Genomic DNA, 6,051 nt, shown 5'->3' with positions numbered 1-6,051 from the left:
GTATATCTGTTACAGATCTGCAGCAAGTTCTTCACTGTATGCTTCTGGCTGGGCTTTTTGTGCAGATCTCTGCCTGGCGCCCAGCTCCAGCTCCTCTCCTGTGTTAACAACTGGTAAACCCTCAGTCTTGCTTGACCCCACTCCTGGTCCACCATAACTGGAATATTTGAACCATGCATAGATATTTTTTATCCCCACCTTTTGCTGTTATTTCTGTTTTCAGATTGCCAATGCTATTTTACTTGACTGGGGCCACGTCTACATTCGCTGTGAGCGGGTATTGGTGGCAGTGTTGCTCAGTTGGTGCTTATCCCTCGAGTTCATCCGCTTTTGGCAGCGCTCACCCTCATCCCCTAACAGGGGGAGCCCTCCTAGAAGTTCTGTGTTGCACATGAGATAGTTGCAGGAAATTCCTGGCACAGGAATAGATCGTGTCCTTTCTGTTGAGAGAGGAAGAGATGGGGTTTCTGTTCCTTAGTCTGCACCGCAATATGTCAGTTTGTTGCATTTTTCTCCGCAGGTTTTCCATCTTCTGTGTTTTTGCCCTTCTGTTGCACGCAGTCCCTTCAGAAACGACTGCAAATTGTGCAATTAGAGATCTGCATTCCTCCTGTATTAACTCATTCATGGATGAAATGAAACTTCTCTTAAGCTTTTCTTTTCTTTTCTCACTGCACCGCCAAAGCAACTTGCAGAAGTAGTTCTGTGTCAAATGATAAATTCATGTCCAATAGTTCAGAAAGTTATAAATATTTAGAATCTTTTGAAATATGACTGGGGAAACTTAATGAGGAATTTCAAAGATATATTTGACATTTTTCTTTAATCTTTGACACTTCATTTTTCACTGAGTTGTAAAGTCCTTAAATATTTAGACTAAAAAATAAGTGTATGTTAGTGATGTTTCAGAGGCTTCCATTTTTAGTCTCAATCACAAGACCAGTATGATGTTTATTGTCAGTATTCTGTTTATTTACTTACCTATACAAGGTTTCATGTTTAAATATTGCTGAAATATAAAGAGAAATGGCAATAGTCCTCTAACCTTCAAGGTGTGTAATTTACAGAATTGGAGATAAACTGCACAGAGGTATTCGGATGTGATTCTAACTGGGCTGTGATCTAAGACACTAAGTGAAATATGCTTCAAGATATGGCAATCAGAGTTTTTAATTTGTCTTGTGGTGTTGCTGCATGCTTCTTGGAAAAAAAGATTCAAGTGGATTGTCAAACAGAGTCAATGTACCTAACGGTGTTCCTCAACTTTCAGTAGCTCAATAAGGCTCTTGTGGGCAAAGCCTACAAAGAATTACAGGTCTGCAGATGTTGCCGTTGTGTATTACCTTCAGAAAAAGGCTCAGTTTAGGTACCTTACAGATCCTAATAGACCTGCTGTAAGAAATGGTTCATAGTGAACAGGAAATACAATTTCAGGGTTTGCTACAAACTATGGAGAACGTTCCATGGTCAACATCATGGATTGAAAGGAAAACTGGCCACCTTCTGTGTCCAGCTGGTCTGGGTGGTTTTGTTCATATTGGTCTCTGTTAGTCTATTTCCTGGGTTTTGTTTTGTGAATTTTTGCACTAGAGGTTTAAGAAAAACTTTATTTCCTCTCTCTTTGGAAGTAATAAAGAATCCAAAACTTTCTCTGGTTTCTCAGAAATTCTTGGGCGCTTAGAAGCTAAATATCAACTTTTTATAATACAGTATTTATATACATGTCACTTATATTTAATTGTGTCCAGGAGATTAACATCCCCAGGAATGAGATCAAAGTTGAGGCTAAGGCTAAGGTCATTGAGTAGGAGTTCAGCAGTTCCTTTGTGTTCTCTCTGGTTCTGTTTCAGTGAAGATTCAAAATTCTTAGCCACACAGGGTGTTTGTCTCTCGTGAAGGTTTTGAGAGCAACCAGTTGGTGAGTAAAAATAATAAAGTGCTAGCTATTATGTTTAGCTGAGAATCTCTCATGACTCTCTTGGTGTATCTATTTTTCTTTACGGTTTTGCTAATGAATTCTTGAAACAAACAAACTGGATCTGGGAGGCATTCCTTCATCTGCAGCCCATGTATCACAACAGCGAAACGTACCGTGGTGTAGGGTGGAAACACAGCTGGAGCTGACCGCTGTGTAGAAGTCCTGTAGGAGAAGCTTAGAGGCTTTTTAGGCTTCTTGATTTATTTAGTTTCCTGGTAACAGAGAGAGCAAAGTTGAAGCTAGTTGTGACGCTGGTTTTTTTGTACATGGGTCTGGGTTCAGTGACGTCTGTTTTGATGGCTTACGTAGGAGCAGTTGAGCAATTTTCAGATGAAAAAGAAGGAAATAATCAGGCTGTTCTTCTGCTGTCATTCTGCTGTTGTAGTAAAATGTAATGGCAAAAGCAAACTGCTTGAGCAAAACCTGTGTTAGGAAGAAGGGAAGGAACCAGTACATTAAAGCTAGGCAATACCTATTTTTAAAAACCAGACTAGCTTTCTACAATATACACCCCGTTTAGAGACATGCCTCAGTCTTTAATGTAGAAATTTTTAGATGAAATGGCTGCTACGGCAAGGTCAGGCTGGAGGACCATGGTACATTGCTTCTGTCCTAAAAATATGTTAAACATGCTCCAGGTTTAGAATTTTTACTATGACATTTAAGGAGATGGGGAATTTGTGTCTGGAGATGAAACTCCTGCCCACTAAATCTTCAGATGTTGTCCTGGTATTTCATGTGATGTTATCGACTGTGTTTAGCTTGGAATAACAACAGATGGCCGTATTAGGACTGAGAGTAGTCTGTTGCTGAGTGTGACTTCTGATAAACCATTTATCTTTTTTTTAGTACTGTTTTTCTGTTTTCTCACACTCTTTGTTACTTCTCTCCCTCTCCCACCAGAGCTTTCTCCCCAATAACCACGTTGTTCCAGCCACCAGCACAGCAGGGTGGTGGAGGTCTCCCGCAGGGAGCCAAGGGGGTGGATGTGGTTTGGGAACCTGGTGGGGCTTAGCACCAGTGGAGTGGAAACCCTCGGTCGGCAGCAGGGCTGCCCCTCCATTGTGCTGATGTCAAGTCAGCAGCTCGTGTGGCTGTCCTCTAAGCGAAGGGTGAAAGCCTCAGGCCAGCGGGAGGAGAACATGGTCGTGTTTTAAACGTATTCCCCAACTGGATTACCTTTGGAAGTAATGCCACGGGAGCACAACTGCAGCCTGTAACTGCTTATGAGGGCTCTTTAATTTTTCTTCTGATCGTTTGACAGAATTATTTTGCGTTTTATGAATTTTACTAAGTGTCATTTTGGATTTATATGGGCCAATCTTTGGCAACAGTCTGTAAAACTTTGTAAAGCGTCTCGACCATAGAGCGAGGAAGCAAATGTTACAGCTTAGGCATTGATGCCAACAGTGCTCTTGTATATGCTGAAGTCTTGTTCCTCTGATGAGCATTTTTACAAGGCTCTTCAGCTTCCTCTCCCCACTTATGGTCCTGCCTTTTAGTTCTCTATTATGTGGCAAGACACTTTTTGAAGATTTCAGGGTCGAGAAGACTCTGTTACTGGGGAAAGTGGTGGGACCCCTGAAGTATCTTCAACTCCCAGAGTGCATTTACAGAGGGCCCCTTGTCAAAATGTTTTGACCATTTTATGGATAATTTGAGATAAAAGCATCTAAAATAATGGCTACAGATAATGTAAATCTGGCCAAGAATTCCGTAACCAATTAGTGTACATTAATCCTGATCTTATAATAAAAACTGTGTTGAATTTCTGAGCCTGCAGACACAAAGATGTGTCCAAGTTAATGATTCTAGAAAATCCAGCTTTCTGAACAGGAATTTAATGAGTGACGCTTCGAAGTGCATAATCACATCTTTTCCAGAAGATGTTTTTCTCTTCTTTGGCTCACAATCTGCCTGCTCAACATTTGCTGAAGTAAAGCAAACACAAAGGTGTTAAGAGTCTTTGTGCAAGAGCTAAAGTCTTCTGTGCAGCTGAATGCTTGGGCTCATTTATTATAGGATTTGTGATTCCTGGTCTCCGCATGAGCTCATTTTAAAAGAAAACGTCGTCAGCATCCAAGCTGTTATTGGAGCAGCACACTGACAGGAGGTGTCTTAGTTTACAGGCTTCCCTTCTACTGCTTCCTTGCAGGACAGAATTGTTCCGTTTCCCAGGTCTCCCCCCTTTCATAACATTTATCATCACGGCTGCACCTTCAAGGCAGCAGCATTTCCAGCAACTTCGTGTTTGTTCCTCTCTTCTTTTATGTGGGGTTTTTTTTTTTTCCCTGCTGTTTGGAAGGTTGTGGTGTGCTGGTTTTTTTACTTTTTTTTTTTTTTTTTTTTTTTTTTTTTGGTAAGGTAGTGGTGGTAGATGGGATTCTTTCCCCATGTGGATGTTTTAGAAAAACTCGTAAAGAAACAGACTGCTGGAAGCAGGGGCAAGGCAGGAGACCTGGGTACTGCCGAGGGATTGGGTCACCTCTGAAACCTGGGTGCCTTTAGGTCCCTTCAGCAGCACTCGAGGCAGCACTGGAGCCTGTCTGCAATAAACTGGAGCAGGAAAGAGGGGTGTAAAGTGGAGTTTAGGACTAGTTATCAGAGACTACGGGAAAGTGTTGAAATGGGAAGAGATAATAGCTGGAGCAGAAATGAACTGATTCTGTGTGTGGAGTACAACTGAAGCATGAGTGTGCCTCCTGTCCCCAGTCGCAGTGAAAGAACAGAACGAACTAGATTGTTGCTTCGGGTCTTTTTTACTTCTGTTTTCTATGAGTCGGGTATTCATTTAAATAAAACTAATGCTGGAGCGTAATCTATAATGTTTTTTCTACCTCTTGAGTAGTTGAGTGCTTTGATAGACAGGCACGATGCCGTGTTTCCTGTGTACAACAGGCACTGCCGCCACCCTCCAGCCTCCATCTTCCAGTGCAGCAAATGTAAGAAGGAAAGTGAAAACAAAGGTGTTCTTGGCTCTTCCTTTGTACATTTCAATCTGAAATCAGTTTATAGTCAAAGTAAATGGCTTGCAAGACTGCTTTTGGGATTGTGAATGTGACAATTAAAAAGCTAGTCTGGGCTGCTGTAATTAAATCACTTGCAATTTCTAGTTTCCTATCTTTTTTTCATGAGCATGTACTTCCAAACCGGATTCCTGCATTGCTCTTATGTTTATGGTGTCATGAGACTGGGTAAATTTAACAGATTAGCTGTGATGGATGTGCCTGTGATGCCTATGAGTTCAGAATGCAGACTTGTCTGACACAAAGATGCTTATTTTACAAACAACATTGCCTTTGCTGCATTAGAAATGCTGAAATTGGCAGGGTACAATATTATGAAGTGGTTTGTGTGGCATGAAAAATAAGAGTGATAAATACTACTACAAAGACAGGAGGGAAATCGATATATCTGTACCTGTAAGCGAGTTCTGCCCTACTTCAGAAATACTCAATAGTCACAAGCCTGTTTGCATTAGCAGCACGTGCTTCTTGCTGTGGGAAATTTAAGGGTTCCCTTTCACCTCACATAGCGCTGGGTAGAAGCTCTGGTGTAATGACCAGCAGGACACTGGTTCCCAGCAGGTGAGGCATGGAGCGTATGCTCCCTTCTCAGGTCTCTTAAAAGGCAACAGCCTCGCGGTATGGTGTTGTAAGGAGGCAGCAGTGGAGGGTGCTGGTACGCTGGTTGGAAGCTGTGTTGTGTCAGCATTCCTCACATGCTTTGATTTACAGCAGCAGGCGGGGGTGAGGAGGAGTCAGCAGAAGCCGTGATTGCCAAAGTGAGTTTGGGACCCACCAACCTTGAAGGCTGATTGAGTACGGGAGCTGGGTTTTGTGTCTGCTGATGGGAGATTTAGTACTTTGTTTCTCATGGAGAGTAAACCTCTGCTAGTGGAAAGTCTGTCACAGCAGCATGATTTCTAGAGATAGAGACCTCAATATCAGTAGATATATCATGCTGCTGGGTAATCTTTTAAAGGCAGAAAATATGCACTATTTAGTAGTGGGAACTGTGTGATATCTGAAGTGATAGGGAAGCTTATTCATTTGTGCCCTTCCCTGTTCTCT

This window comes from Pterocles gutturalis, unplaced genomic scaffold (assembly GCF_000699245.1).
Source record: "Pterocles gutturalis isolate BGI_N339 unplaced genomic scaffold, ASM69924v1 scaffold17389, whole genome shotgun sequence".
Taxonomy (NCBI): domain Eukaryota; kingdom Metazoa; phylum Chordata; class Aves; order Pterocliformes; family Pteroclidae; genus Pterocles; species Pterocles gutturalis.
The sequence above is the reverse complement of the archived record's forward strand: the minus strand, read 5'-3'. Positions refer to the sequence as shown.